This window comes from Arvicanthis niloticus, chromosome 11 (assembly GCF_011762505.2).
Source record: "Arvicanthis niloticus isolate mArvNil1 chromosome 11, mArvNil1.pat.X, whole genome shotgun sequence".
Classification (NCBI taxonomy): Eukaryota; Metazoa; Chordata; class Mammalia; order Rodentia; family Muridae; genus Arvicanthis; species Arvicanthis niloticus.
The window spans coordinates 49,901,225-49,916,749 of NC_047668.1; positions in this window are offsets into that span (position 1 = coordinate 49,901,225).

Genomic DNA, 15,525 nt, shown 5'->3' on the forward strand with positions numbered 1-15,525 from the left:
CTTAAGTGAGAAACGAGCCACACTTTTCTGCATGCTCTGATTCCAGAGCGAACCTCAGCTTTCTGTGGGATGCCAGACATCTTTAAAGCATGCTCACAAGACTCACTGAATCTTCCCTCTTCTCAGAGAAAGCCATTTGACATATATTGGGTGATTCATTTATCATTTTTACTTCAACAATGGGTGCTTCCTATTCACTTTATAATTCCTTCTAACATCTTAGGATCCTCATTCACTGAGTCGAGTTTTTGACTGAATTTATTTTGTATTTGTTTAAGGCTTTTGGCTACCTTGAAAAGGAATGTAACAGTGTACTACAGTGTGCAGCTGTGGATAGTAGGCATAATCAAATAAGCACTGAATATTAACTTCAAAGAACTTCAAAAGTATTTTGGAAAGAGAAAGAGAAGAGATCACGGACAAAACCCATATCTTTACTTACCATAATTTAAGCCAGTAGACAATGCTAGAAGTTTATTAATGAAAATATACTGTATATGGACCGGGCATGAAGAGATGGCTCCGTGTGTAAAGTTCTTGCCGAGCAATCGTGAGGACCCATAAAAAGCCAGGCACTATGGCTTTACCTCTCCATAAAACCCAGCTGTTACAGCTAGACAGATGTCTTGAGTGATGAGACATCCCTAGAAGCTCACCGAACAGCTATCCTAGTGTATGAGGAAGCAAACAAGGGGGAATGCAGGATTTGTTGGTTTTTAAGGCTCCTAGAATATGTGTGTGAGTGAATATCACGGGTAGTAGTTGCTAGAGGAAGCCAGAAAAAAAAAAAAAAAAAATCAGACCCCTCTGGAGCTGGAATTACAGGCTGCCCGATGTGGGTCCTGGGAACTGAACTCTAGGCATCTGAAAGAGCAGAAAACACTTGTTTTGTTTTTTGGGGTTTTTTTTAAGGTTGTATCTTGTGTAAATGAGTGCTTTGCCTACCATAATGGAAGCCAGTGCTAGAAGTTTATTAATGAAAATATACTATATATGTCTATTAAGAATATGGACTGGGCATAAGGAGATGGTTTAGTGGATAAAGTACTTTCTAGAAAAGGGTGCTGGATCCCCTGGAACTGTAGTTATGGCTGGTAGTAAGCCTCCATGTTGGTACTGGGATCCAAACCCAGGTTCTCCAGTGTTCTTAAGCACTGAGTTATCTCCCAGGTCCTCTTTAATCTATACTCTCATTTTCTCTTCCCCGTCCTTTCTCTTTCCAGTTTGATTTTTGTTTTATTTTGTTTTGTGACATGATCCCTACCTAGCCTCCATCTCACTATGGAGCATAGGGTGATCTTCAATTTCTGATCCCCTTGCTTCTGTCTCCTGATCCCCCTACATCTGTCACAAACCCAGGGGGGTGTGCATGCTGAGTTGTACTGAGCTACCTACCTCTCCAGCTCTTACAATACTATTTCTGTTTAAAAACATATTTATTCTTGGTGCCTACCTTCCTCAGTTTTCCCTGTAATCTACCTCCTCCCCATGCCGTTGCTGTTAAACCTACTTTGTAACCCTAAAAGCCTCACAGCTGAGCTTTGACATACCCAGCCTTCTCCTTTCTTGATACTCCTGGGGTCCGTTGATCCCTCATCCCCTTTATTCTGACAGTCAGATTTCATCACAGCTGTACAGGCTGTCTCCATAAGGCTACCTTCTCAGGCCCCTTATTCTTGCCCACAACGCCACAGGCCCTTCTGTACATCTTTAATTCAAGGCTACCTTTGATGCTTATGACCAACCATTCTTCCCATCTTTGTATTTGTCTTCCCTATAAGCCTCTAGTTCCCATTAAGAGGTACGAGCCCAGTTATTCCTTTAATTCCTTTCACTATTTCCACTAATGTGGAACAAGCAAACCAAGTGCTTGGGAAAATGGCAGTGCCTCGGCCTTGCCAATCAGTCCTTCTGCAAAACCTACAGAAACTCTAGGAGAGCCTGTGGTAGCTTACTACACAGCAAAGGAGAAACAGGATAAGCCTAGCCCAGGAGACACCAAACCCATGACCAGATGTGTATGTATGCTAGATCATCCTCCTCATATCAGTTCACCAGCTGACCACAGAATTCAACTGAACGGATTCAACCCAGAATAGATGGCCAGTTTATCTGGTTTTGAGAAAAAAATTTAAATGAACATTGTTTGAAGCCCAGAGTTTCTAAGTGGCTTATTACTAAGCAAAAGCTACTGCAACACACTCAGCTTTTCCCTTTACACTTTATACAGTTTCATGTTGTTTTTTATTACTATTATAGACACTGTGTGTGTGTGTGTGTGTGTGTGTGTGTGTGTGTGCACAGATGTGTATGTGGGGGTCAGAGGACAGCATGTGGAAGTTGGTTCTCTTCTTCCACTGTGGGCTCTGGGGATTGAGGAACAAGCACTTTTACCTCCTGTGCTATCTAGCTGCACACCCTTCCATTCTAATTTGTATGTTTATGTATGTGGGCGTCTCTTTGTATAAGTGTTGACATGGACGCACCACGAGTTATGTGAAAGTCAGAGGACGGGCTGGAGAGATGGCTCAGTGGTTAAGAGCACTGACTGCTCTTCCAGAGGTCATGAGTTCAAATCCCAGCAACCACATGGTGGCTCACAACCATCCATAATGAGATCTGATGCCCTCATATGGGTGTCTGAAGACAGCTACAGTGTACTTACACAAAATAAATAAATTAATTAAAAAAAAAAGTCAGAGGACAAACACATATCACATACGTTCACACATACGCATTGTCTCAGTCACTATTCTATTGCCATGAAGACACACCACGATCAAGGCTCTTATAAAAGAAAACATTTCATAGGAGCTGGCTCACAGTTTCAGAGGCTTAGTCTATGGTTATTGCAGGGAGCATGGTAGCGGCAGGCATGGTGCTGGAGAAGTAGCTGAGAGATGCATCCTGATCCACATGCAAAGAGAGAAAGAGAGAATGAGACTAGCATGGGGTTTTGAAACCTCAAAGCCCACCCCAAGAGACACACCTCCTCCAACAAGGCCACACTTCCTAATACTTCTCATCCTATCAGAGTTTCACTCTCTGGTAACGAAGCATTCAGTATATGAGCCTTTGGGGGAGGGCATTCTTATTCTAACCACCACACATGCACATTTTAAAATCTAACAATTACAGGACAGAATGAGATGCTGAGTTGATACACAGGTTAAATCCCTATGACTGATTTGTGTGTCTATACATCTCTCTTTCCATCCACGTGCACATCCATTATTCATCCATCATCTACATTGCTTCTATCTATCTATCCATCTATCTAGTGATCATCTTGGGGACTGGTGTGAGATAGAATCACATGTAGGGAAGGTGGCTTTGAACTTAATATCAAGGATTACTTTGACTTCTCATTCCCTCCCCTGCACCTCCCACATACAGGCAGGTGTTTTATGCCTAGTTTTACAGGGTGCTGCGTTAGGGTTAGGGTTAGGGATAAAATTCAGGGCTTTATGCATGTTCGTAAACCACTCTACCAACTGAGCTATATCTCCAGCCCCAACCTTTCTACACTATGGCATTTTAATGGAAAGAACTGAGAAGCCCTCTGTAGACTCGAGGATAGTGCTTCATAATGGGCATCTTTCATGTGGCACTCCATGTATGGACATAGTTCACATCTATGGCTAGTCACTAGCAACCCAGGCTGGTTTTGCTCAGTGTCTGTATGAACTGTCTTTCTGCCTGTCTAGAGTAAACTCCTGGATGAAATGGACATGTTTATATATCTTTTTATTTACCAAACCACCTAGCACTAAGACCAGCTTGATAAATATTTGCTGATGGGTGGGCAATCCAGGAAAGAAAATGGACCATTCAGATTCATAATAGCATCTATTTGATAGAGTTCAAATAAATAGAGACATGCCTGACTCTGCTGGACCTAGGTATTTAATCCTAGAACTGACCATTTAAAAATGTGACCTTCTGTGACACAAAATGTCTCTTAAAGCTACATGACATGACCTCGGGTGTCTCTGCATCTGCTCCAGTGTCAATTTTACCCTCCCTTGAGGGGTTTGATAATGAGGGGATTTCAAGAGCCACAGGCAGTTGATGAGTCTGTAAAGCCCGGAGTTGGATTAGTCATGGCCATGACTGACCACTGTTTATGTAGCCTCAGAACCACCCAGGTTTACCTGGATGTCTCCCAGAGGCCCCGGTGTTTCTCTGTAATATTTTAAGCATTAAGATCCAAGACCTATACTTGAAAAGCTTCTTTAATGTAAGATTTTAAATAGCTGAATTATCAGAGGCAGGATCCTCAAGAGCCTGTCTACCTTCTAAACAGTCACCAATAAGCAAGAATTACTCCTCAGACACAGAGTTACCTACATGCTAAGCTACCCTGCTGGAATCAACTTAAAAAAAAATGAGTGCAAAGACCTCCAAACAAAACAATGAGAACTCACAAACAAAAGACTTGAAAATAAAGTACTGAACTTATCACCAGAAAGTAGTAAGATGGCTATGAGCAGATTGTTTCTCCATGCTCAACTTGTTACTTCTAAAATACATAAAAGAAAAAAGGGTGTCCTGTCGAGATGTAATGGTACCTTTAAGAGATGGGGCAGTGGATGGACTGCCATTGGAGGGTATTAGTTTTATGGAACACTTACCTGTTCTTGAGAAAGGATTGTTAGAAAAGATACTCACTGGTTTCCCCTTTCATCATATGATCAGTCTTACCCCTGCCATTGTGATGTCCCTGCCAAGGGCTCTCACCAGAACCAGGCAAGACTGGTATGCTCTTGGACCTCCAGAATGGTGGCTGTTCCAAGTCATCAGTCACACGTATTTTGTTATGGCAATGGAAAACGACCTAACACCAGTGTAGCCTGTGAGCCCCGGGTAGAGTCTGAGATTAGAATCATTCAAATGACATAGTCTTCAAGTCTTCTTGATTCCTAGACCACTGTGTGGCTTTATTCAGAGTGGCTAAGGGAAGCCAAAAAGGTAAGTACTCCTGATTCTTCTGAGAGAATGCTGAGGTACAGACTAAACTGCAAATCCTGGGGATGGAAGGGGATAGGAGGCATTTACCACACCCAGCTCCTGAAGTGGGTGAGCAAGAGGATCGCATTGGCTGTGGGAGGCCCATATTGACTGCCCCAAGAGGTCTGGGCCTGGGGGCAGCTCAAGCTCATCCTCTCCACAGAGTGACCCTTGAGCCTGTTGAGTCTAGCCTCTACTAGAGCTATGGTTTTTCTAGCTCTGCAGTAAGAGGGCCTAGAGCTCCTTCCAGGTCTGAGCTTTGAGCGTATGTCCTAGCAAGTCTTTTTTTTTTCTTCCTCTCAGTCTTCTGGTTCCTCTCCATTCTTGCAGCTTGTAGACTACAACGTTGTCTCTAGCTGGCTTTGGCTGGTCATTGATCTGCCACATGCCTTCTCAATAGAGAGCATTGACAAAGTGCACCTAGCAGCTCACCTGCTCTGATGCTCTGGCCTTCCTAGATATGTGTGATATCTACAAGACAACTAAGTGGTGCTGAATGATCTCGGTCAGGGCTCTTCCCTTCATCAACCTAGGAGACTCATCCCTCAATTGCCTAGCTATGACCTCATCCAGAGACCCATCAGCCTTCTCGGAGGCCATTGGAGAATCAGTTGTAACAGCTTCTTTATGTGTCAAGTGACCAGACAGCATTCTCCTCGTACTTAAACACTAACCTGGGTGTTGCTATGTGGGTGTTTTGTGGATGGGATTAAAGCTCATGACGCTTTGACTTTAAATAAGATTGTTCTAAGTTATCAGGGTGGGTCTGATTCTGTCAGCTGAAATGTCAAAGTTCCCTCTATGGAGGAGAATACCCTTCCTGGGACAGCAACTTCAACTCCATACGTACCTTTTCATCCTCCTCTTCCTCATGGCTGCCTGAAGATTCAGACTCACCTAGCCAGTCCACACCAGTACAGGCCAGTTCCTTGTAGTCATCTCTCTCTTTAAAAAAAAAAAAAGATGTATTCATTTTATGTATGTGAGTATACTGTCTCTCTCTTCAGACACACCAGAAGAAGGCATCAGATCCTACTAAAGATGCTTGTGAGCCACCATGTGTTGGCTGGGAATTGAACACAGGACCTCCAGAAGACCAGTCAGTGCTCGGAATAGTTGAGCTATCTCTCAAGCTTGCAACCATCTCTTAATATACAACCCTATTTCTGGTTCTATCTCTTGGAATCTTAACTATTAGACATAGGTAGGTAATTCCTCACATGATATATACTCTACAAGTCATTTCCAGAAAATATTAAACATGCTACCCCGTCTTCTCTAGTCCATGTCCTCATGACCCAGACAACAGGAAGTCAAATATTTTTTCATTAGGAAGGATAAATTTGCTCCTACTCAAAAGGAAGCTCCATGATACACTTACATGAGGGTTTTGTTTTGTTTTTTTAATGCCACACACAGTTTCCATTTAGGGAGTCTTTGTAAATCTAGCTTATTCTGTGCTGTTTTTAATGCTGGAATCTTCTAAGTACATCTTAATGAGAATGAAACAGTTCAACATCAACATTCAATTTTACAGTTATTGTTGAGTATCTAAAATCAAAACAAACAGCAAAGTTTAATGAGCTGTACAAGTCTTCCAGGGACAGGAAGATCCTGTGTCCATGAGCTATGGCAAGCCTGCGAATTAGCAGTGTGTGACTTACGGGCAAGTGGAACAAAGAACACAGAATCGTTTGCCTTTTTGTTTTCAAAGATTTCAGCTTTAAAGCATCTCTCTCATCCCTCTACAAATAAAGACTTGCCAAACATCTGGACTTTAATTTTTAAAAATAATAAATACTGTGAGTCACATGCAGCTTTGTTCCCGCTGGGTGAGTAGGGGATGGGCCAGATCTGTTCTATCTCCTTTTGTCTAGATGGAAAATAATCTCATCTCGATGTGAGCATATGGAACCAGATGCCCCTTCTGCTGGGACCGGGGGTGCAGGGAAAATGAGAAGCAGCAGGCTGGAATGAGGAAGAGTGGGTGTCTGAAAATGATGTGGAAGACATCAGAGTTTACCTAGGACTTTGCTTCTGGAGAGTACCAGGCCTGAGGGTCAGAGTTCCAGTTAATATGAGAATGTGAAAAGGGCCAGCGTCTCTAGTATACAGCCAAGAAGGAAGGCTGACTCAGCCTTAGCCTGTAGGGTGCAGCAACCTCTCCCTCAGTACACCCCTCTTCTGGCCTCTGACCAGTGCTCACAATACCAGGCACCAGTGGCTTCATAAAGGAGCTTCCCACTGGCCACCTCAGCATTCAGTCCCAGGCCCTGGGCAGTAGCCAGGGTTCTGTCTGGGCATGTTGGATGGCATCTGCTCAGGCTGCTAAGAGGTGAGGAGTGTCTGGCCTCTCCCTTAGCGCTCTGCTGTGCACATTGCTACTCACTCATCTTTTGCCTCCCCACTTAAGCCAGGCAAAGGGAGCTGGGCTCTGGGCAGGGAGGGGAGCCCATGCTAGAGACTTTGCAACTGGTCTCATGGTAACAGGCTGGTGTGTCTGGAAAACTGATAGTTACACACAGAACAGCTTAGCTGACCACTTGAAAAGAAGCACTGGGCACTGAGGTAAAAGGCAAAGTAAAGGTTAGGGTTACACACAAATATAAGCTTGCAGCTGGGTGATAATTTTCAGAAAATGTTACTATGATTTTTGTTTTAGAATGTGATATATTCTCTGAAATCTGCATGGCAGTTTCATTTACATGGAGATTAATACTGTTCTAGAAAGACTACAAAAAGAAAGCATCAAAATTTACCTTCATACATTCAAACTAAGTGTTTTATAGCTTTGCTAATTTATAATTGAGATGCAGTTTACAATCTGATGAATTTGATCCAGGTACTCATCTGTGAAATGACCACAATAATCAAGACAGTTAACACACCTTCATTCCCAAGATTTTCCTTGACCCCCTCAACACACACACACACACAAACCCACACACAAACATACACACCACACACACCACACATACACACACACCACACATATACATACACACACTTCACACACATACATACACACCACACACACCACACACATGCCACACACACACCACACACACACACCACACACCACACACACATACACACCACACACACATACACCACATACATACACACACACCACAACCATGGTTCCCAGGCAACTGTATATAAATCTGAGTTTTCTAAACTGTTATCCATCTTATAGTGTTTACGTTGTTTTTTTAATTACTCATTTTGACTGCATGTAATTGATTTGAGACTCGGCTTTGTACTGCAGGAGAACAATTTTCGGGGGAGCACAGATTGTTTATCAGCTAATGAACTTTTCAGTGTAGCCAGTTTTTGACTACTACAAATAAAGCTGCTGTGGAGAGTGGCATAACATCCTTTGTGTGAACTTAGACTTTTGTTTCCAGCTTACAAATAGGGTGCCTGGCTTCCAGCCTAGATACATTTGTTTGTTTTTAAGAAGGTGCCAAACTGTTTTATCAGGCAGGACTGCCTTTTAACACTCCCAGCAGAGAGGCAGTCAAGGTCTAATGGTCCCACATCCTGTCTTCACGCCATGTGACCCATGAAGAAAGAGTTCTAGCCAGTTTAGAAAATGGATAGGCTAATCCACTGTGATTACAATTTGTATTTCTCTAATGACTAGTGACTTTCAAAATGAGACTTACAGAGAGACATACCCACAACAGTCTGGCTATGGCTTGAGTAAATAATTTTCTTAAATGAAGCAGAATACCATAGAGGGTTGAACATGGGCATGCCATGTGCATGATGCCAGGTTTGAAAGATTAACTCATTGTAGCATAGTCACATAGATATAGGATGTGTATGCATGTGTATATGCTTATATGTGCGTGTATTCTAAGGAATGGTCTCCTGTTCATATTTGGCAACCCTAAATCTGATAGGGTAACCAGCAGGTTGGCTCCTAAGGAAAGAATTGCAATTCAAAGCCAAAGGTATTCCCACTGATTATCCATGAGCCTGCTAACGATGCTTTCAGGTCTGCAGGTTTTCTGCTGGCAGAATTCTCTCTTGAATGAAGGAATGCAACTTTTTTGTTGTTCTATTCTGGCTTTCAAATGATTGAATGAGGCGTCTCTGTACATTATAGTGTTGGATTTTAAGGATCCAAACCCATGAGACTTCACTCCCACAGAAATACTCACAGAAGGGACTCACTGTAATTGCATGAGGTTTATTGATGAATTGATAATAGCCGTTACCGGGGTTCTCTTGTATGAAGGCAAGAAGAACCCTGAGCCAAAATTGAGGGCAGTATTTATACCATATTCACGAGGCTCATAAAGGAGTTATACAATTACTTAAACATTAACCATAAAGGCCAAACTCCAACAGCAGTTGTCAGGCTCAGTTGCTAAGTAACTAACAAAGAAGGTCAGCTTAAGTGGCTTCTATTTACCCGGGTTTTACTGTGTTAAGGGCTAATAAACTCTTATCTTGGGTCTTTCTTCCTCTGAAATGTTTATTGAGCCTCTGAAATTTGCTTCTCCTGGGATGTGTCCCTGGGGGAAGTTAATGTTTGAGTTTAAAACCAAAATCAGAAGTTTTTTTTTTATTATTATTAATTCTAAGTTTCTACAATAGAAGACAATCTGCTTACTTAAAGTTTACCAACTTAAATACAAATCTCATCCAGGAATACCTACATAGGAACTTCCATAATAAAACTTAAATACATAAGGTACCCACACATCTAGTAATGAGGCCAAGTTTGTACAAAATTAGCCATCCCATTTATATATGGAATACTAGGCAACCATTTAATGAAAGATGGATCTGGATATAATGAGATGAATACAGTTCCAAGATCCAGTAAGTAGGAAAAAAAGCCAGATATAAGACAACATATAATATACGCTGTTATGGTAAAAAAAAATTTTTTTTTTAAATAATATATGTGGTTACTTTGATTGTAATGAATTGCTATGGAGAAGGAGAAACTTGCTTCAAAAAAAAGACAAACTGAGAGGCCAGGAGTAGGAATGTGTCCATAGCTTCTGCTTGGCACATCCCAGCTCCATATTTAAGAGATACAACCCAGCCTTTGAACCCAAATGCTATCGGATGGAGACAAACATCTGTAGCAAGGGAGGCAGTGATTGGGACTTGGGAGAGCCGGAGGCTAGAGATGTGCTTGATCGGACAGGAGCCAAGGATACCACTTATCCTTTTGTAAGGGCGGACTCAGGAAGAGAGCTGAGTGAGCCAGTGTGAGGCAAAGCCACGCAGTGCCTTTTGCTCTGCAGTTAAGTCCAGTTGCTGGCTCTGGGCTGAGGATGGGAAGATGGCATAGATCCCCAGGCCTTAGATTTCCCTCACTGAAACCTCTTTTGGGCCAGGGACTTTGCTTTGACCTTAGGGGTTAACAGATCTGTGTCGAGGGACCTCCTAGGGAGCCAGAGTTCCTGCAATGGAGAGTAAGCTGTAGGTGAGGGACAGTTGAACCCCTGCTGCTTCTTGAGTCTTTGAGGTGCTGATTACACAATAATAGGGGTTTGCTTTAGGAGGGGGAAAGGGCAGCACAGGATGCAGTTCGGGCTCACATATGGTAGTAGTTAAGAGATGGGTACATCTACTGTGTAATTCCAAATTCCTCCAGCCCTCTGTCCTCCTTCTCTGCCGCCCTCCTGCCTTCTCCCACTTCCCCTTACTTTCCCCAAGCTCCAGGCTGGCTCCCTCCCACTTTGCCAACCTGGCCTTGAAGCCTGCCCACGCTTGGATGGCTGTGCCCAAGCCCAAGGCCAAATGCCTCTCTCCCTCTCTCAACCCTGGGCTCAATTTCAAGGAGGCCTTTAGATTCCCGATTGCTTTATTGGAGTTTATCATCTGGAGGCAGGGGAATTCATTTCTCTCCCTTTTCTTTTCCTTTCAGAAGGCTGTTTCATGGTTCAGGACCCAGTAAAGAATCAACTGCTGACTCCCAGTTAATACAAAAGGAAAAAGTTAATAAAAGTTTGTCCCATGGGTATATTTGACTTGAAAAATGTAACAGCCTTTTTTTTTTCTTCACTGTAACCGAAAACTCCATTCTTGTTTATTTCCTGTCCCCTTTTCAGAAGCTTAAGCACATTTTTGTGTAGTTTTGAGAAAGCACAGTTTGTATCTTCCTTTGTTCCCACAATAACAATATAAACCACACTCTGGAAGATAAATGCCACCAAGACCTCTATGCCTCCAAAATATAAAATTGCCAGTGGTTGTGTGCAAGCCTGCCTCAGGTAACAAGTGCAGTGTCCCCTAGTTGCCCCCTCCCCTTTTTTCAGGGGGTGCGGGGGGGGGGGGATCAGAGTGTTCTGACTGTTTTGTGATTAGCCAGCTGAAGTCTTTTCCCAGCAGGCTCAGGCCTAATCCAGGGCCTTGAACATTCCCAGGCACTGATAAAGATGATTAGGCTTGAAACATGAAAGGAAGCAGTTCTGGCCCAGAGCCCACATTCTTTATCCCCCTACTGTAAACTTCACATCCTGCCCCCTGGCAGCAGTCATTTCTGGGTACAGCATCCTCTCTCTCACTGTCCCTCATGAGCCACACTGCAGCATGGTCAGTGTGCCAGTGTGCTCTGGCCAAGCCAACCCTGCTAACAGATGTTTCAGCCTGACCACCCTGGTGTGTAGGACCTCTTCCTGATCCTCTCCTCAGATGGTGTGAGGATGTTCTTGTGGCATAAGAATAGAGACTGAACTGAAACAATAACATATGAAGCCAGTTTGCAGAGTAAGACTAGAAGCCTTCCCTTACCTGAGGATAATGGAGCATGGGTCGGGACTGAGCAGTACCAATGGGAGAGACAGGAACTAAAAAGGCTGTGTAAAAGTCTGCACACAGCATGAATGGTGAACGGGTGTTTTAGGGTTTGTTTGCTTCTTTACCCCACTTCATTCTTCAGTCCAATTGTTGTAGTAAATGCTCTGTTTCTAACCACCTTGCCCCTGTGCAATGTTCGCCCTGGGACACAAGAGCCTAGAATGAGCCATCTTCTGTGCTAAGATCTCTGGCTCAATCTCCTAAGCATGCTTTTCCTGACCCTCTGGGCTTTCTCACTGTTCCTCTGACCTCCATAGCTAAAGTAACAGGCAAGCCCTTTTCTCTCTCTTCTCTCCCTGGTGGCTGCTGGGCTTTTCAGTTTGTCAGTAGTTTTGTTTTATTTTGTTTTGTTTTTTCCTCTCAAACTCTAATAAAAGGGGTTCTTAAGTTTCCTTTTAAGCCCCTTTTTAAAATGATTTTGTTTTATTAATGAAACTAAAAGCCCCCAAAAGGAACCTCACTTTTCCCTAGTAATTCACAGAGGGACCCCTTAGACCAACAACAGTTCTCAACCTATGGATCATGACCCCTTGGGGGGGGGGGAATCACATATCAGATATCCTGCATATGAGATATTTTATATTACAATTCATAATAGTAGCAACATTGCAGTTATGAAGTAGCAACAAAATAATTTTACGGTTGTGGGTCAGCACACTACGAGGAGCTGAATTAAAGGGTCCTAGCATTAGGAAGGTTGGGAATTTCTCTGAGTTGCATGTGTGATTCAACTACACATCCCATCAAAGTTTTCTCAGACAAGTCAGGTGTTTCCTGCTCAGTCCTGTCTGGTGTGTGAGCACAAGGCAGGAGCTCATTGGTATCCATATGGCTGGTACTCAAGCCAAAGGATGCTTTGGTGCCTCGGTTGGCACTCATCCCCTCCAATGAATGTTTGATAAGCGTCCCTGCCTCTCCCTCTCCAGTGCTATCTGTGGTCTAACTCAGGACACCATTTTCTATTACCCATCTTTTGCTCTTGCTCGTGGCAGTTTGTTGAAAGGGTCTCTGTTCTTCTTTCTGGGGCTCACTTCCTCATCACATACCATTTCCCAGGCAGGAAGCTACCATGAGTGCCCTGATTGGTCAAGACTCTCATATTCCCCCTATGGCTGCCCTCCACTGCAAGTGACACCGCCTTCCATTGCTCCATTGGGCCCCAGTTAGCTCTCTCTCCGATTTGTGAACCCAGCATGCTGTTAAATCTCAGATCTTTAGCTGCCTCTCTCTCTCAGGAAACAGGCCACCTTCCCGTGCTGCTCTCCCTCTGGGACAGACTGTGGAGAAAATGTTCTGTACAGCTAGCTTTCCCCTTCCTGCTTGAGTCTGAGAGCAAGCTCAGCCCCCCTCCCCCCCCCTCCCGCCCTGGTGTCTAGACCAAGGACAACCTTGAATTACAACTTGACTTTTATCAATGCCTTCCTGATTCCCAGCATGTGGGCTAGGCCAGGCTAGGCCAGACAAGATCAGATAGCAAGGAACTTGTCTATTCCCCTGAAAAGTTATGAGAATCCTCTTTGCTCCCTAGAATTGTGGGCTCTGACTCTCCCTTCAGGATCCCCATCATATGGGGCCATCTCTCCTAACACTCTAGCTTTAAAGCCCAATCATGGCTAGATCAGGGCTGTCCAAGGTCATGAGGCTCTCTCTCCTAATAAAGTTTATTCTTGGGAGCAGTTATTTTGTGTCAGTTTCTTTCTTCAAACCTCCTCCCCCTTTCCCATTTTTTTCTAACAGTTATTCTTATAATTCAGGAACGACTGATTCCTGAGTTATAGAAGCACCATAAACCAGCTTGGTGATGTCTCTGCATTTGCTAGGTCAGAGATGACGTCTTAAGAAAAATGTGTGTATGTGTCCATTTGTATGCACAAATGCCTATGTGAGGCTAGGTCTCTCACTGACCTAGGCTAGCTGGCTACCAAGCCTGGGCAATCTCTCTCTGCCTCCCCAGCCTAGGAGAGGGTTCCTGAGAACACTGAGAAACCCAGCCCAGGCTCAAAAAAGACGGACTTAAGGTACACAGATCGGGGGGGGGGGGGGGGGGAGAGAACACTAACTGGAGCACAATGGAAGGGGATGTCACTTGCAGTGGAGGGCAGCCATAGGGGGAATGTGAGAGTCTTGACCAATCAGGACATCCATGGTAGCTATGCCAACTAGAGGTTCTGCCTGCTATTTTCTGGGTACCAAACACTGTATGATCTTTAAAGAAAAAGAGAGTCTCTGTTACAGTTGAATATGGAATTTCTCTCATAAGCCCATGCATTGACCTGCTGGTCCCCACATGGTGGTATTATTATGCAAAGTAATGGAGTATTTAAGAGGTGGGGCCTAGCTGAAGGTGTTAAGTCACTGGAGAGGTACCTTTCAAGGCTAGACCTGGTCCCTAGTGTTTCCTCTCTCTGCCTTTGCCACACATTCTTGTTGCTATGACACTCAGCCTCAACACACACCTATAATCCACAGACTAAGGGACCACATCTGAAACCTCTGAGACCATGAGCCAAAATAAATCATACCACCCCTATGTGAGCTATTTTGTTATAGGGATGAACACATGACTGACATGGTCTCGAGTGAGCTTTTAGGTAGGAGAGGTTCTGAGGATAGAGTTAGGCTGAGCTCCTGGGGAGAAAGTAGTATTTCCTGGGGAAAGTAGGTCCAGATTCATACCTGTTACACACTTATGGTGACTACCTATCTCATGTGTCCAATGTGACATGTGGCTTTCAGGTCTAAGCAACCTGTGTCAGGCTGTTCAACTTGCAGAGTGGTAAAGTTTTGAAATTTCAGATTGTGCTGTGTCCCTTATTCAAATATAAATTCCTCATCAGAGTCTCCAGCCCTTTGGGAATCCCTCCCCCCTCCCATTTTCCTGGTGTGGTCTTCTCCCTCATTCCTTCCCACCCAGCTACTCAGCCTCCAACAGGCCAGGTTTAGACTGTCTCAGCCTGGGGGCCAGGGTTTCTTCTTCAGGAACCTTCAGCTCTTTCTCCCGCTTCTTCCCAAGAGCACTGCCATCTCCCTGTGAGTCTCACTTTAGATAAACCACCTCTTACCTTCCTCCCTAAAGTAGCTTCCTTGCCTCTTGCCAAAGGTATCATCGCCCTGTGGTAGCTGATCTTGGTCATCAGTTCAACACACTTGAGAGAAAGAAACTCAACTGAGGAATTGCCACCATCAGATTGCCCTATGGCCATGTCTGTGGAATATTCTTGATTGCTAATTGGTTATGGGAGACCCAGCACACTGTGGGCGGTACCATCCCAAGAGTAGGTGGGCCTAGGGTGCATTTAAAAAGGTAGCTGAACAAGCAATGGGAAGACAAACCAGTAAACAGCACTCCTCCATGGCAGTGGTTCTCAGTCGGTGGGCCTTGATCCTTTTGGGGGTCAAATGACTCTTTTTGTCTAAGACCATCAGAAAACACAGATGTTTGCATTAGGATTCATAACAGTAGAAAATGACAGTTGTGAGGTAGCAATGAAACAATTTTATAGCTGGGGATCACCACAACATGAGGAACTGTGTTAAAGGGTCTCAAGCTTTAGGAAGGTTGGGAGTCACTGCTCTATGGGGTTTGTTTCAGTTCTTGCCTCAATTCATGCCTTGAGTTCCCGCCTTGGTTTCTCTTAGCAATGGCTTGTAACCTGTACACCAAATAAACCCTTTCATCCCTGTCTT